This window comes from Panthera uncia, assembly GCF_023721935.1.
Source record: "Panthera uncia isolate 11264 chromosome C1 unlocalized genomic scaffold, Puncia_PCG_1.0 HiC_scaffold_4, whole genome shotgun sequence".
Classification (NCBI taxonomy): domain Eukaryota; kingdom Metazoa; phylum Chordata; class Mammalia; order Carnivora; family Felidae; genus Panthera; species Panthera uncia.
In genome coordinates this window covers 94,458,942-94,476,778 of record NW_026057585.1, presented here as the reverse complement: position 1 = coordinate 94,476,778, position 17,837 = coordinate 94,458,942, and the positions used below count along the sequence as shown (strand labels likewise).

At 45.9% G+C, this 17,837-nt stretch overlaps 1 long non-coding RNA gene across 1 annotated transcript; it reads right to left on the bottom strand.

Annotated features, from left to right (window-relative positions):
- Nucleotides 1-11,231: 11,231 nt before the first annotated feature.
- Nucleotides 11,232-16,432, bottom strand: LOC125913089 (uncharacterized). The gene is made up of 3 exons (XR_007454921.1): nt 16,167-16,432; nt 13,566-13,670; nt 11,232-11,687 (listed from the first exon to the last, which is right to left on the bottom strand). It is a non-coding gene; the product is annotated as an uncharacterized LOC125913089 (long non-coding RNA).
- Nucleotides 16,433-17,837: the final 1,405 nt, after the last annotated feature.

Genomic DNA, 17,837 nt, shown 5'->3' with positions numbered 1-17,837 from the left:
CCGCGTTGGGTTCTGTGCTGACAGCTCAGAGCCTGGAGCCTGCTTTGGATTCTGTGTCTCCCTCTCTCTCTGCCCCTCCCCTGCTCTCTCTCTCATAAATAAACAAACAAACAAACATTAAAAAAACATTTTTTTTAAAGAAACTTAATACATGATAGAGTGGGCATTGCAAGCTAATAGGGCAAACTTGAACCACTAAACATCTTTCAAAGGGGTGCTGAGCCAATTACATTTCCACATAAGAAAAAGAAAGGAAGCCATATCACTACCTCACACCATACACAAAAATAAAATTCAGAGGGATCACAGACATGCATGCAAAAAGAAAACTTTATTAGAAGAAAATGAAACAACATATCTTTAAGTCCTCAGACTAGGGAAGCAGTTCTTAGTAAAGACCCTGCATTCCCCCCTCCAAACATCAGGTGAATGAAACATTAATAAATTTTGCTCATTTCAGTTATCAGCCTTTGTGAAAAAAAAGTTAAAAGACAAACTACAGACTGGGAGTAGATATTTGCAATAGATAAGTGAATTAGTATCTGGAATACATAAAGAATTTTCAAGATATTAATAAGAAAAAGACAAACAACCAAAAACAGAAGAAAGAGAAGAGAAAAGAAATGAGGGGCGCCCGGGTGGCTCAGTCGGTTAAGCATCCAACTTTGGCTCAGGTCGTGATCTCACGGTCCGTGAGTTTGAGCCCCGTGTCGGGCTCTGCACTGACAGCAGAGGTCCGTGGGTTCAAACCCGCGTTGGGTTCTGTGCTGACAGCTCAGAGCCTGGAGCCTGCTTCCGATTCTGTGTCTCCCTCTCTCTCTGCCCCTCCTCGCTTGTACTCCGTCTCTCTCTCTCTCAAAAATAGATAAAAACATTTCAAAAAGTTTTTTTAAAAGAAAAGAAATGAAAACTGGCCATATCGCTACACGTGGCAGGAGAGACTTAACCACACTAGTAGGCTGGGAACTTCCATGCACTACTGTTGGAAGGATATGCTGGAATAACTCCCTTGATGAGCGATTTGGTTATATCATCGGGTGAAAATGAAAAAGTGCACGTATTAGGTGCCGGCGATTTCGTCCTACATCTCAGAGGAGTTCTCCCAGGTATGCCTAACCGGACATCCGTGAAGATGTTCCCCGCAGAACTGTTTACTCTGGGAAAGAAGGGAAAAACTAGAAACAGTTTAAATGTTTCAGATGTTACAAATAGGAGAAGAACAATGGCTACTTAACCAGATGGTACTTAACACAAAAGAATAAACTGACAACTCTCCAAAGCCATAATAGCGACAGGTGACAACAAAACCCAAACCGTGGCATAGACACACTTGCGCAAATGAGAACCTGTTGTCATTGATGTCTATATATGCAAAAGATTAAGGAGGGTTGACTTGAAGGACCCTCAGTGAATTCCTTTGGAGGATTACGTTCCGCTGTGCTCTGTGTTGCCTGACATTTTGTCGCAGTGTTGCAAAGTCGGGTGTGGAACAAAGCACCAGTGCCCAGCTTCCCTGCTGGGAGAGCCTCTCTTATTGTATGCTTTTTGTGCAATCTTTATGTTTCATATATTTTTGCATTAAGGGAGCTAAGAAACGTTTTCCTCTTTGTCTGTGGTGGGATGGGGCGGATGGCAGTGTGTGTGAAGAGAACTGCCTCTTTCCGAGACCTCCTGAATTACACGTATGAAACGCTTTCAACCTCGGGACTTTGCATACTGCTGCTCAGAACAGATCCAGGCTGCGAGTTGTCATAACAACAAACACAATGATTTGAAATGCAGATTCTTTCTTTTACTCTGAAGGAAACCAGGGAGGAATATAGAATACTTTGTATTGGACAAGAGCCTGTTGGAGTCCAAATGTGACATTAGAAATTGGTGATATGCCCAGCAAAGAAGAAAGTGTATGATTCATGAAACATCTAAACAGAATCATATAGGTTTTCAGAAGGCCTGTCCGTTCAGATTATAGAGTTTTGACACATAAAATTATTTTTGGATCTTAGAGGTCCTATGAGAGTGGTTTTAGGTTATGTTGGAGAGGCGGCAGGTTGGAGTGGATAAGCATTCTGGCTCTAAAGTCCGGCAGGCCTGTTGACCACCTGCTCGCTGGGTGACATTTGGGCACGTTACTCTGTGAGTCAGGCTGCTCCAGAGAAACAGAACCGATGAGACGTGTGTATATATACCCAGAAAGAGATTATTATTATAAGGAATTGACTCATGCAGTTATGGAGACAGACAAGTCCCAAGATCCACAGAGTGAGTTGACAAGCTGGAGACTCGGGAAGAGCCAGTGCTCCAGTCTGAAGGCAGTTGGGCAGGAGGAATTCTTTCTTACTCAGGGGGGTGGTCAACCTTTTTGTTCTATTCAAGCCTTCAACTGATTAGATGAGGCCCACCCTAATTAAGGAGCGCAATCTCCTTTATTTGGTCTACTGAGTTAAATAGTAGCCTCGTCCAAAAACACCCCCACAGGAACACACAGAATAATGTTTGACCAAACGTCTGGGCATCCCAGGGCCCAGTCAAGTTGACACATAAAGTTATCCATCACACTTACCCTTTCTGCATCTTGGTTTCCTCATCTCTAGACGGTAGTAAATAGCTCATAGAGTTGGAGTGCAGCATAAGTCGCTGCCTACGAAGACCAATCAGGGGAGCCGGGACTTAGTAAGTGCTCAGTATGTAATTACTGCACAAATCAGCAGAATTCTGTTTGAATGTTGTTTCTCAGTCTCTTCTGTTTGTTTTACGTCGTTTTAGGAGTCATGTGTGAGCGTCCGAACATTGCTTAGATTTGCTTGTTTTTGTGCTTCATAAAAATGGTGGCTTTAGACTTGCTTTGTTCACTCTTTATTGTATTAGCAACATTCGCCCCATGCCATTGCGTATGGTTGTGGGTATTGAGACAGCCCTGAAGAGCGTCCATCCCGTCAATGGATATTTGGGTCTCTGCTTGTGTTTCCATTTGAACAGCGTTCCCGTGAACAGGCTGGTCCGTAGCAGCTGGGACCTACCTCTACATTCTTCTCTAGGACATGTTCCTAAGCAAAGAATTTCTGGGTTGTAACTCAATATGATTTTAAAAGCCAGACATATATATGCGCTAGAATGATTACGCCGGCTTATGGTAGGTCTTAAATTATGATTGGTTTCTTTTTTCTGTTTTTAGGGCTCCTGGAAAGTGATTATATTGTTTTCACAATAAGAAAATTAATTTGTTTTTTTAAGATTCCATTATTTGTTACTATGTGTGGATTCTGTGTGTCGCTGATTCCATTATTTGTTACTATGTGTGGATTCTGTGTGTCGCTTTTACTTACATACCTCTCAGCTCAGTGTATCACCTCCCTAGGGAGCTGGGGGAGGGGTTTGCTTGACTTTAGTTAAGGCAGGCAGGTACCTAATTCTCAAGGAGCTGTCCCTAGGGCCAGGACTTGCAGAAGGTAAGAATGACACCCTCGTGGGGACCTATCAAGGAGAGAAATCTAATGATTTGATTATAATTAACCATTCTATGCAAACTCTTCCACTTTTGCTGGGGCCTGCATTTTCTGAGTATTGAAATTCGTATGTTGCGGAAGGACTCCAGGCCCATAAGCCATGGGGTGTATCCTTCCTAGCTCTTTATTTTTTTTAATGTTTCATTTATTATTTTTGAGAAATAGAGCACGAGGAGGGGAAGGGCAGGGAGAGAGGGAGACACAGAACCTGAAGCAGGCTCCGGGCTCTGAGCTGTCAGCACAGAGCCTCACGCAGGGCTCAAACTCACAGACTGTGAGACTGTGACCTGAGCCTAACCGAATGAGCCACCCAGGTGCCCCAGCAATATGTTAGATTAAAAGGGAACGGTCAATACAGTAGGTACTACGGAAGAAAAGGGGGAAGAGTCAAATGAACACACACAACATCCAACGAGCACAAATAAGGGGCAAAATAAATCCCAGTGTATCAGTGAATAAATCCAACTCTATCGAGAATCACAAACAATATAAACAAACTAATCCCAGCATTTAAGAGACAGATTCCCTGATGAATAAACGAAATCTACATGTTCTCTGCTTTTATCAGGAGACCTAAACTAAAAGTGCTCAAATATTCAAGAATTAGAAAGAAAAAAAAAACCACAATTAATTTTCCACCTAGAAAACTCAAAGGCTGTGCATACCAACTAATAAAAACTAAGTTGGGAATTAAGCAGTTTTGCTGGGAATGAGCTCAGATATACGAAAGTCAGTATACACATCAGCCAAAACAATTAGAAAATATAGTTTTCAAAAGATGTCATATACACTAGCAATCAAAACTTAAAGGTGCCTAGAAATGAGCCTTTATGGAGTAACATATAACTTATTGACCCAGAGAAATGGAAATGATAGGCCATATTCATTAGTGGAAAGAATCCATGTTTTAAAATGAAAATTTTCGGGGCGCCTGGGTGGCTTGGTCGGTTAAGCGTCCGACTTCGGCTCAGGTCATGATCTCACGGTCCGTGAGTTCGAGCCCCGCGTCGGGCTCTGTGCTGACAGCTCAGAGCCTGGAGCCTGCTTCCGATTCTGTGTCTCCCTCTCTCTCTGACCCTCCCCCATTCATGCTCTGTCTCTCTCTGTCTCAAAAATAAATAAACGTTAAAAAAATTTTTTTTTAAATAAAAAAATAAATAAATAAAATGGAAATTTTCCCAAATCAGTATATAAGGTGAATATCATTCTAATCATGAACCTAACGGAATTTTCCACAGAAAATTCCACAGAATTTCCTATGGAAATTTATGTAGAAAAGCAAGGAGGCAACATAACTTTTAAAAAGAACAGTATGGGGAAGGGACTTTCCCTCCTAAATAGACACTATAAAGTTGTAGGAATTAAGGCAGTTTGACATTGACTCGAAGATAGACAGATCTATCCATGGAATGAAACAGAGCTCTCAGACCCAATCCCATATGTATATGAGAACTTAATCCACAATAGGGGTGGCATTGTAAATCAGTGAGAAAAAGCACAAACTGACAAAAAAAAAAAAAAAAAAAGGAGAACTGGGATTGCCATTTTTCTGCGTGCAAAAAAAAAAAAAAAAAAAATCAATTAGATCCTTACCTCAATCCATAAAAATCAACCCCAAGTGGAGAAAACTCAACTTAAAAAGGTGAAGTTTTAACACATTTAAGAGACAATATGGGAAAATGTCCTATGACATTTCTTCAAAATGTACTAATGATTAAGAAAATATGGTAAATCTGACTGTGTTGCACTTGAAAATATCTAGAAAACAGAAGTGACCGCAAAGTAAAAAACACAAACCAGAGTGGTACTTACACATCGAACAAACAAACAAACAGGTAGCATCCAGAATATTGAAAAAATACATGAATTAGTAAGAAGAAGCTGGATAATATGATAGTATTGAAGATAAAGGGTATAGATAGAAAATTCACAAAAGACCTGAATGGCCTATAAGCACAGAAGAAGGCTGTTAGACCTCACCAGTCATCAGGGCAGTGCCTGGTGAAGCAAGGGGAGCTTCTCCACCCCCGTCAACCCTGGCAGGGGCCATCTGTCCAGATGCTCCAGGAGGGGCAGAAAGCCAGGGAAGAGTAACGTCCAAGGCTCATGACATGTTTTGGACCAGACTGGCAAAAATTAGTAATGACAACACTAAGAGTTGGTGAGGAGGTAGAGAAACAGAGCTCCACCTACGCTGTCCGTGGGAGAGCAGATTAGTTCAATTTAGAGAGGAATTTGGCGATATTTAGTAACACTGTGGATGCATATATTCTAAGAGTCAGCATTTCCAATTCTAGGAATATACCCAAAAAAAGATTCCCACATGCTTATAAAGAAACTGGTAAAGCCAAAAAATACTTAATGCAGCACTATCCGTAATAGGGGGGAAAAAAACCTTTCTGTGGTGCTTGGGGAGAGGGGCAGCCTGTAACCCCCTAACAGAAAAACCAATGAAAATTCGCAGTGTCCTTGCACACTGTAATACTACACAGCAGTCAGAATGATTGAATGGGGGCTGCATGCATCAGTGGGGATACAGCTGCAAAAATGTAATGCCCAGAAGAAAAAAAAAAAAGTTTCAGAATGATGTCAATTTAGTAATTTTGAAAAAAAAAAAAAAAAAAAGGAAGCCACCTTATATACACGTGCCATACCTACGTGTATAGGATACATACCCAGGCAGCAAAAATAGAGAAGCCAGCGTGGCAGTGATAAACCTCGACTCCCCTGGGAGGATTGGAGGAGAAGGAGATCAAGAAATAACACGCAGAGAGCTGCGGCTGCATCTACAAAACTTTAATGCCATTAAGGAAGGAAGGGAGGCAAGATGTGTCGAGATGCGGCAAAGCTCCATGGTGGATACATAGGGCCGCGACATGATTCTCTTTGTTTTTCCCAGTATGCAGGAACTATTTTATCGTCCCCTACATTTTTTTTGAAACTTGTCAAAGTAGGAAAATCAGCCCAGAGGCTGTTGTGTTAAACCAGACACCAAGGAGGTAAGACTCACTAGGACTAGGGCAGCCGTAGAAGGCAGAGAAGTGGACAGGACCAAGAAATGTTTTGGAGGCAAAATGGACGATCTTGGATAGATTTGCTCTCTCATGTACAGCGGGTAGAAACACAGTCGCTGCCCTGTCCGTGTCCTGCGGACCTTTCTGGGTGCTCCAGTTGATTTCTGGCTGCATCTCTGTGCTGATGAAGGCTCTTCCCTCTCTCCTCCCCTCTCCCACCAGAACCGCCCAAAGACCATTTTTTTTTTTTTATAATTTCTTACAGTTAATTTATTTATTTTGATAGAGAGCGCAGGCAGGGTGGGGGCAGAGAGAGAGGGAGAGAGAGAATCCCAAGCAGGCTCTGTCTGCACTGTCAGCACAGAGCCCGACGTGGGGCTGGGACCCATGAACCGTGAGATCGCGACCTGAGCCGAAATCAAGAGTCGAAGGCTTCGCCGATGGAGCCACCTGGGTGCCACGCTAGGAGACACTTGTGGGCAGTCTGCCCTCCCTTGGATCCCTTCCCCACCTCCCTATCAGTGTTAGCCCTGCTTCCCCGGTGAACCCTTTTTCACTTGTGTCCTTGCCCCGGATCTGCAGCTGGAAGAACCCGCACTACGGCGACAATCTTACTTCCGAAGCGTGCCCGCCTCCAAAGAGTGCCCACGTGCCACCAGGCACGTCACTGGCGTCCCCCTCAGTCTGTCTGACAAGAGGAAGGGGGGAAGAAACGAAGACGGATTCCAAGGGCTGGGGGCAGGCCAGGGGGAGACACAACACATGCCAGAGAAAGCGTAGCCAAGGGGCGGAGGACACGACGGGCTGCTTGGAGATTCGCTGCCCCGGGTCTGTGCCAGCACATACGGCAGTGCCTCGTGCGGGGATTCCCGTGACCGAGTCAGCAGTGTGGCACCACCTGATTATGTGCCGTCCCGTGTCCGATGCCCCTGGGATGTCACCGATTTGCACTTCCTTCCAGCCGTGTCTGCAGAGCAGGACTGCACACTGATGGATTCTGCTTTGATAGGAAATATCACCGAATGTTACTGGAGGGCGACTTCTTGACACGGCTTCGAGTGACAGTCCAGTCGTGCCACAGTGACATTTCAGCAGTGAAGTAGAAAGCATTCACCTAGACGGTGATATAAGAAATGATTGCTGGGGCGCCTGGGTGGCTCGGTCGGTGGAGCGTCCGACTTCGGCTCAGGTCATCATCTTGCGGGTTTGTGGGTTCGAGCCCCACGTGGGGCTCTGTGCTGACAGCTCGGAGCCTGGAGCCTGCTTCGGATTCTGGGTCTCCCTCTCTCTCTTTCTGCCCCTCTCCCGCTCACAATCTGTCTGTCTGTCTCTCCCTCAAATATAAACATAAAAAAAAAAGAAATGATTGCTTAAATTTGTCATTTACACAAACAAATGATAGCCCCTTAGGTATTCTCATCATGTATTATTAAACTGATAACCTTGCCTTTAAGCAAGGGATTTTTTTTTTTTTTTTTTTTTGAAGCCCATTGCATCTGGCTACTGAGTCCATGCAACTGTTCGGAAAAGCAAAGCACTGTAGTACGACTCTTGACCTTTCTCTCGCTGCTGATTTGGAAAGAAAGATGCTTCCATTGACCTCCACCTTCTCATAAAGGTGAATGAAGACGTCCCTAGGGAAACTAGCTTTGGCTTCTCAGTATCCAGTGCATTTAAACAGTGCCAGGGAGTCAATGAAACACATCACTTCAAATGCCCATCAGTGAAGCAAGCTATTCCCTGCTGGCTGGCGCAAAAGCAGGAGACTGCGCGGACACCGGAGGCACGGGCTGTGTAAGGCGGACCCTAAAGAGTGGTTCCAGTCTTTGGGGCCATCAGGAAGTGTCATCATCTGTAACAGAAACTGCTAGAGAACTACACATACAGATTTGGCATCCCTAGACATGTCCATCACAGGAGATGTTCCATCCAGAGTTGCTGATGGAACTAGGGTTTATCCCATAGCCATTCAAATGACCTGTGGTTCCAACAGAGGTGAGCCTTATAGGACCCTGGAAAAATCTTACTGAAGGTAGAGTGGATGAGAAGTCGGGAAGGGCCTGAGTTTAGACTTTAGCTTCACAACTACACAGCTGCATGATCCCAGGGAAAGTTACTTAACCTCCCTGAGTCTTGGTTTCCCCACCAGTAAAGTCGAGGGCTGCGCGGGCTTGTTATGGTGATTAAAGAAGACAGCGTAACTTACAGTATTTTACAGTGTGTGGGGCACATAGTAAGCACTCAGTGGATGGCGGCTGCTACTGTTACCATCAGCGCACAAGCAATAAAAAAAAATTCTGCTTAGAATTCTATGGAAAATTGTACCTACGGAAGCATGTTGTAAATTTTCTGGTGCTCTTGGTGCAAAGAAAAGGAAAATGAAATTGGAGATTAGGAATTTGTCAGAATTTATTAGCACCGAGCGAGGAAAATGAGACTTTCTAGGGAGCAAGCCTTGTTTTTTAGACAATTAATCCGACTTTCCTGGCGAGAGGGAGGAATTTGTTAGGAGATCCGACTCCTGTCTTCTGAGTGTATACTCTGCAAGCGACTTCTTGTCTGCGGTTGGATCTAAGTAAAGCAGGCCAAAGGGCTGTCCCCAATGCTGAAGTCAGGGTTTTCTTCCACCAGGAAGTCATGAAATTAGCTTCTGGTTCATCTCTCCATGTCTCGTGTGTTTGGAGAGTACATCACCAGGACTCTTCTGTGAATACAAATAAAGATCAGGTTTCTGCGTGTGCAGAAATCGTGGCCAGTTGGAGGCTTGTGATGACCCCCTCCCCACCCAGGAACTGTTCCCCTGGGAATTCTTGTCTGAACGCCCCCGGCTTGTTGTTGAAGTCCAGTCGTCCATATTGAGTGCTCAGTAAGCATACGGGGAAGGACAATTGATCCTGTAGTCCTCATTCTTTGTTTTTTAACATTTATTTATTTTTGAGAGACAGAGAGAGGCAGAGTGGAAGAAGGGGAGGGGCAGAGAGAGAGGGAGACACAGAATCCGAAACAGGCTCCAGGCTCCGAGCTGTCAGCAGAGAGCCCGACACGGGGCTCGAACCCATGAACTGTGAGATCATGACCTGAGCAGAAGTCAGACACACAACCAACTGAGCCACCCAGGGGCCCTTTATGTGAGTTTTATGGAGCATTTTCAAGAGGAAGAAGTTTGTCTTTTGGTAGCCCTGGGTCACTATGCAGAGCATACGTTGCCAGTGAAAACCACACACTATCAAATATGTCTTATTTTACTCTTCACCACGACCCTGTAAAGGTCTGATTCTCATCTCACAGGGAAGCAAACTGAGGTTCGGAGAAAGCCAATGACTCTCTCAAAGTCACAAAGCGGGAAGATGGGACAGACAGGATCTCAGTCTGAAGTCTGTGTTCTTTCCCCCCTACCCTGCCGTCTCTCATCTTACTACTGCCTGTGAAGCCACTGCCCCTCCGAGTACCTCTCCTGTCACAGGACGGGAGTGCCCGAGGCCTGTGCCCTGTTCATGCTGCTCCATAAAGAATTCGCCTTGTTCCTGGATTTCAGGGATTCGGGCATATTCTGTCCGTGTAGGGATCCGTCTTACACAATGTGCCTTAAGAGGATGTGAATGGTTGTAATCACCTTCTGTCAGTGATAAATCATTGTTCGCACACTGACTCGGGGAAGAGCTCCCCGTGAGTTTTAAAGTATTAATTGAGATGATCTATCTTCCAACCCTGGCTTGGAAATTTCCATCCGAGGAGAACGCGAGGAGAGCCACCGTGAGAGGTGACACATGTCTGTATCCCTGGTTAGCACGTGAAACGTTCTTTCCTATAAACACCCTACTAAGCCCAGCTGATATATTTCTTGTTATCCTATTAGGACAGTGACAGAACTGTGATCCTGAGATATTAGATGGTCCATAACCCACATTTCCCAGACGGTAGTCTTTGGATTATAAGCAGATTCGATCTATAAGTTTGAAAACTTCTGGGTTGAATATGGTTGAACAGGTGTCTTTATCCAAAACTTCACACAACCTTTATTGTGCTGGTGGGCATGGTAACTCTCCAAGAAGGGTCTCCCAGGCCCTTTGAGCCAGAAAATTCCTGTGTGTATCTCTTTTCAAAATGCTGACGTGGGCCTTGGACCCCCTAACTGCCCTGTAGAGCGCTGGGTTTAGGGTCTCTTAGACATCTCCAGCGTCTAAATGAACAGCTACAAATGAGCTTTTCAGCGACAACCCGTGTTCCAGGTGGTTTCCTATGATGCGGGAAATGACCTCCCAATGAGAAGGTGTATATAATAAAGTAATGAATATGCGTGTGGTACTGGGGGATCTCAGGCTAATTCTCTAAAACCAGTGTCATCACTTTGCAAAATGAGTCTTTAAAACCTCAGTGACTGGGATTTGGAAGGTCTGTCTTTGGTATTCTCCATGTGTATTGGCAGAGCAAAAGTTCTGAGGAATTTCATCAGTGAAGGAACCCATTCAACCAGACCACAGCGAGCAAAGAAGAAACTGGGCAGGGGCGCCTGGGTGGCTCAGTTGGTTACGCGTCTGACTGCGTCTCAGGTCGAAGTCTCGCGGTCTGTGAGTTCGAGCCCCATGTCAGGCTCCGTGCCCTGTTTCAGATTCCGTGCCTGCCGCTCTGTCTGACTCTCTCCCGTCCGTTGTCTGTGCCAAAAAAGTAAATAAAGGTTAAAAAAAATTAAAAAAAAAAAAAGAAGAAGAAGAAACTGGGCAAATCCATACTTTTACCTTTGTTATTTTAAACTTCAGTTGTAGCCGGTGTTTTGGCTCTGGCTGGTGAGTTTCAGATTCTGTGTTCCGATGAGATCTGATGTGAGTATGCTTCGAAGGACATCCGTGTGTATCTGTGTTTACTCAGCGAACTGCCCTGGGAACGATCACTGTAACAAGCCCAGTGGGGAGGAGACCTCCGTTTCCTCCAACAGCATAGGCAGAAGACTTATAGGATTAGCCTGGCCCAGAGCAAAGGGGCACACAGTGCATAAGACACTCCAGCATCAGTCGGCAGCATCCTGCCCTTCTAGAGCTTTGTTTTTGGTGATACACGCCAAGTAGGTATTTGCATTTTATTTCTGTTAGTATCTTTCTCCTGTACATAACAAGGGAAGAAAACCAAACTGAAGAATCTCACTGTATGGTTGTAGTTGGTCCAGATGCCCCTAAAGGGTTAAAAACAGATGATGCCTTACATTCAAATTCAGCCATACAGTATCTATGTAACATCCTTATGCCCAGAAATGTAATACGCCAAAAGCCTCACCGCTGGTGAATTTCTACTGTGTGGTCCAGGAGGGAGGTGGGTCTCTGAGAGATTGCAGACCATCCTTCTGTGGGCCATGTGAACATTCTTAGACCATTGCCTAAGCTCAGCTTTTAGTCCCTTACGTTCCCCTTAGGATTCTGGTAGAAAAAGCATTTCCCCTATGGAAGCTCATCTGATTATATTCCCCGACTCTGTTCAACTTCTGACTATGAAATAGGTTGGGGCTTCTTTGTCTCGGGGCTTACTTGGTCTACAGCAATGGTTTTGTAACTCTTAAGAACAGTGAAACCTTTTTTCCACACAAAACCTGCACAAATTATTATTGGGGCACCTGGGTGGCTCAGCTGGTTCAGTGTCCGACTCTTGGTTTCGTCTCAGGTCATGATCTCACGGTTCATGGGTCCAAGCCCTGCATTGGGCTCTTTGCTGGCCTGCTTGGGATTCTCCCTCTCTCCCCGTCTCTGCCCCTTCCCTGCTCTCTCTCTCTCTCTCTCTCTCTCTCTCTCTCTCTCAGAATAAATAAACATTTTTTTAAAACTTGCACAAATTATTATTTCTATAAGCAGAAAAGGCAAGGAGCTAGTCCCATGGAAACTGGTTGGAAGATTCTAAGGCCCTGCCTGCTTATCACCTGCCCCCAGCAATGCACTTTTTTGGAACCCTGGCGTTCCTTGGAATAGAATTTGAGAAACATTGTCCATTGACGAGTTTTGGGCTGCGAATCGGGAAGCTTGGGTTTCGTCCTTGCCTGAACACAGACCTCAGGTTGCAGTTGGTCCAATTATTTAAACACTTCTTCTCTATTTCCTCCTCTGTAAAACACAAGGAAATAGCGTATAGTCTCATTTTTTTTCCCGTAGGGTCACGATGTGATGGTATCCTGAAATAGTTGGCATCACAGTCGTTTTATACTTTTTCTTGTGTGTTCACATCTGTTAATTTGCATTCCTGTTAAAACACCTCTGGTACAGAAATAGGGCCACTCCTAGTAGGTACAGAACCTCTTAGGAAAAATTTCAAATGCTATCCAGAAATTCAAGCTTCTGAAGACCTGAGTTACCCACAAGGCAGGTAGTCACGGTGATAACGGTAACACGGTGGGTGTATTTAGCAGACGCCATTCATTGACACAAAGGGGCCACTGGATTCGCACCCCCTTCCTGCATGGATCCACTGTGGAACCACAGTGGACCTATCCCTTTGGAATCTAATTCCTCTCCATGTGCTGCCCGTGGCCTGATTCCTACACCCCGGCTCCAGAAGTGAGCCTGTGACCCAGGCCTGGCCAGTCAAAGCCGTCTCCTGGGACTTTGGCTGGAACTGTTGTGAAGGAGGGACTTTCTCTCTCTCGGAGAAGGCAGGCACTAAAAGGCCACATAAGCCAGAAACTGGCCACACCAGCCTTGTCTGCACAGGAAGAGCCCCTGCCTGAGAATGAAGGCAACCATGGCAACAGCCAAAGAACCCAGAGTAGATGGGCAAGCTGGACTGCTGGGCACATACGTTGAGCACCTAGATACAGAGGTGCCTGAAGGCAACACTTCTATGACCTGACACAACAAAATCCAACCTTTTGCTTGAGCTAGTTTGAGTTGGCTTTCTGACAGAATCGAAAGGGGCCCAACTAACGTGACCACCTTGGGCAAGCTGCCTAAACTCTCTAAATCTCAACCGTCTTTGCTAGGGAATGAGGGTCCACACATCACAGAGTGTGTAATGGCACCAGGATTACGCTCCACAGAGAGGACCCTCAAGATTATTAAAGTCCATATACCTTGTTTCATTTCATCCCCTCCGTGGCGGAGCTCAGAAGGTGAATTACTTCGTTTTGCAGATCAGATGGCTGTGACAGAGAGAAATTAGGCCCTTCATTGCGAGTCTGTGGCAAATAAGAGGGTTGGGATTTAAGCGCAGGTCTGAGGTCATGGTCCAGGCCCTTTTCACCAAGATACGCTGCTCCCCACCAAGCGAGCCCCCTTGCCTGCAAGACGAAGTTCACCCACACTGCTCACAGCCACCACAGCACGTCCTGTTGAGGACCATTCACATGGACGCAGACTTAAAGGGTGCCCTCTGGAATTGTGCAGTGCACAACTTGCCCTATACATGATGGTCCCAAAAGTCACAGACACACTGGAGACCTTGTAAGGGCAAACACCAGGGAGATATTCAAGATGTTTATATTGCGAAGGACCCCTTTGCTCATCTAAACCATTCTCCCAACACCTCCAAGCCACTCTCATTTCTTACGTCTTTGGCCCAACCTCCAGGTGGTCCTGCTAAAGACTCCTCAGCTGCTTTGCCCGAGGAAAGAAGGACCAGATAGATTTCCGGGTCCCTGTTGCTTGCTGAGCCACTGCCAACCTGATCTCTGGGTTGACAAATATGCTTTGGTTTCATATAAGCCCTTCTTACATTAGCTTTGGATTTTGGGCATTCTCCAGCAGGTTGGAAAGTGCTGTTAGGAGCACATCATGAAAAACCGTGTCACTTTAACAAACCGGAGTTCCCTCTGGCCCTTGAAGATATCTGACCAGGTGGGTTTTGGGGACTGACTGAAGGTGCCCTGTTCAGACCTGAAGCGGGACAAAAGGGGTCATTCCTGTGTCCATGACTTCACCGAAGGCCAGCCTGAACCCAGATGGACAAGGGTTGGCCAAGACAGGCCCGTGTTCTCCCCCGGCATTTGAATGCTTATCTTTAGGGTCAGGCTACAGGAAATGGAGCCTGCCCCGACGTCTTCCAATGCCGCAGGAAGCTCCTGCCATAGCTGAGGGCATCCAGAAAACTGGGTAGTCTTCTTCATCTCCCGAGTGAGAGCTCCAGCCGTGGTATTCCCTTGCTTCTCCGGGAGCCAGCTTACCAAGAAGGAGGTTCTTGGTGAACTCAAGAGTTGCCATGACATCTTCACCCCACAGAGTCCCAGGAAAGGCCCTGCCATGACATCATAAGCCCTAGCTGGGGTGCTGGGGACCAGAGTCAAATCTCTAAAGGATAAAAACAACAGTGCAATAACACTGGGACATCTCTCAAGCCCTGGGGACCCAACCTGGAACCGGATGGTCCACATTCACTATCTACTTTGGTCCTTGCAATGGCCCTGGTGAGGGAGGCATTATGGGCCCCATTTTTTTTTTTTTTTAATTTTTTTTCAATGTTTTTTATTTATTTTTGGGACAGAGAGAGACAGAGCATGAACGGGGGAGGGGCAGAGAGAGAGGGAGACACAGAATCGGAAACAGGCTCCAGGCTCTGAGCCATCAGCCCAGAGCCCGACGCGGGGCTCGAACTCACGGACCGCGAGATCGTGACCTGGCTGAAGTCGGACGCTTAACCGACTGCGCCACCCAGGCGCCCCTATGGGCCCCATTTTATAGGTGATGAAACTGAGACTCAGAGATGTTGCATGGTCTGTCCCAGGCCACCCAGCTAGTCGGTGGCAGAGCTGGGATTCGGACCTAAGTCTGTCTGATTCCACGCCCTTGACTAACACTCTATACTGCACCCCTCTTACCCATCCCATCTTTTAAATTTCAGCTTAAGTGCGAGATTGTTTTGAACAGGGTGGCTTCTCAGCTCCCTCAGACTAAAAGTCTGTACAGCCTCATGACCTCCCTGACCTCCTCTCCCTTCCTCTCACCCCTGCCCACTCTGTTTTGGCCACATGGGGCTCCTGGCCCTTCCCCAAACACCAAGCATCTTCAGGACTCTGCTCCAGTGTCATGTATCAGAAAGGTCTACCCTGACAACTGTCTACAACAGCAAGTCTTTATCCTTTATCCCCTCTACCTTGACTCTGCGACATTCACCCAGTGTATTTTCCTGCATGGTATACATCACCCCAGGACTTACCCATTTTTGGTTTGTTGTCTGTCTCCTCCCCTCAACCCCACTTGATGGTCCACTTCTATGAGGGAAGGGACTTTTTCTGACCACCTCACAACTATGTGCCCAGAATCTGGCAAATGAGCAAATGAGTAGGGGGCTGAGACACCAGGCTGACCCAGCTGTGGTTCGCCCTTTTCCATGGGGGACATCAGTGGTGTGTGACTGCTCAAGAATCAGCCATTTGACCAACCGGAAAGAGGAGTCACAGATAGAAAAGCATTCAATACATGTGTGGGTGTGTTGTGTATGTGATCAATATATTTGTCAGTGTAAGTCCAAGGTGTAGTCCATACAGAATTGATGGTCACTGTGGATTTGCGCTGTTGTTCCAATTTAGGGAGAACGTGGTTGCTGGGTGTTTGCTGCCCACACACAAGTCCAGGCTCATGTCAAGGCAAAATTTTGCAGGTTTCTTCATCCCGCGGTTGTGTTCAAGTTTCTAGGTCTTTGTTAATATAAATTATTACACAGATTCGTAGTGGATCACCTGTAAATGAACTTCAGACGATGTTCTTCCTAATGTGTTCTACTGTGATGGACTGCAGCTCAGGCTCTTCAGAATGGATTCCAGAACATTCCAGAACATTCCATGACTCTTTGAGGTGCTAGCTCAGGAGTTCAGATTAATAAATGAGCTCATAAAGGCCCATGCATTCAGTTGAGGGAGCACATATGGTAGCTTGGGTGCTTATACACGTCCTGTGGGGCATGTCAACCCCCCCCCCCCAATTCAAATGTCCTTGCAAATCAGAAACTTTAAGGCTTTCTAAAATGTCCTTGTAAGTTCTGCCATTAAAAAAAAAAGTGTGGAAAGGACATGGGAGAAATAGCTACATCCAATCAGATCAAACCAGAATTCAGTACCAACAATTCATTATGTTGAGCTCAAATTTAACTCCATACAGATATTTTTTTCTAAATTCTGCAAAGCCTTTAAATTGGTTATACATACATGCCAATATTTCTTCCTTCTGGACAAGAGCAGAAATACTGGACCCAGGCCCAAGCCATCCCTCTTCCTTTCCATGGTGTGGCCAGAATAGCTTCAGGAAGTATCTAAATATTGAGGTCTGTACTGGTACTTAGAATTCATGATGGCTTCTATTCTCCGATAACAAGAATCTTCCAGCAAAGCTCTAGAAAATTGGAGTTTAAGTTATGAACAGAATGGAGACGATGGACACTCCTAAGAACAGCCATGTGAAATCCCATCGGCATCTCCAAGGAATGGGTCTCCGCACGGCCCTCCTGGGTCTCTGCACTCTGTTCACACAAAGGGCATTCTTGTCAGTGAGGGCGTCATTGGCAGAAACGTTCTAATGCTGCAGTTATGTTCTGCTCCCTAACCTCTTGTTCCAGTTGAGTACAAAGTGGTGAGTCTTCAAAGTCCTGCTGAACCATCAACTGGCTGTCGGACCCTCAGTCACTTCACTTCTCTGGAACCTTGGTTTGCTCATCAATGAAAAGAGGGGTCGGACCTCTTCTCCCAAGGACTCGGGAGGTGGCTTAGTTGGGATTTCAGGGAAGGTACCTACTGTGAATAACAGAAGGTGTTCACTAAAGGGTAGTGCCTTTCCCTTTCCAAAATTAATAGAGATCATAGAAATGGCAATGCCACCATAATAACAAACGCGAACAGTTGTGTCCCGTTTAGGGAGTTATGGGCTTTCGATCATTGGACTGAGAGCCTTATCTCAGGTCATTCCCACCACAGCCACCTGTGGTGGAGTTGATGTTACCAGGAGCAGTATCATTGCTGTTGTCCAAATGAGATCACTAGGCTTGGAGGGTTGAACTGATCTCCCAGGTTCCCACAGCTAACAGAGCTAGGACACAAACCCGTTTCACCAGGAGTGAAAGCCAAATATGTTGTGAGGCCCACAGGTCCTCCGTGGTCCTGCTTTGCCTTATCTCCTCCTCAACCTCCACTCCCATATCTCCTGATCACTCAGTTTTAACCACATTTGTCTGGCTGGTCCTCCCACAGACCAGGCAGTTTCAGTTTCCTGCGTCAGGGCCTTTGCACGGACCATTCCCTCTATCTGGAACACTTTCTCCCAAGTGAGCACATGTCTGACTTCAAGAATGTGCTCAAATGTCATCTTCTCGGAGAAACTTATCATGACTTCCCTATTTAAAATTGTAACACCTTTTGCCG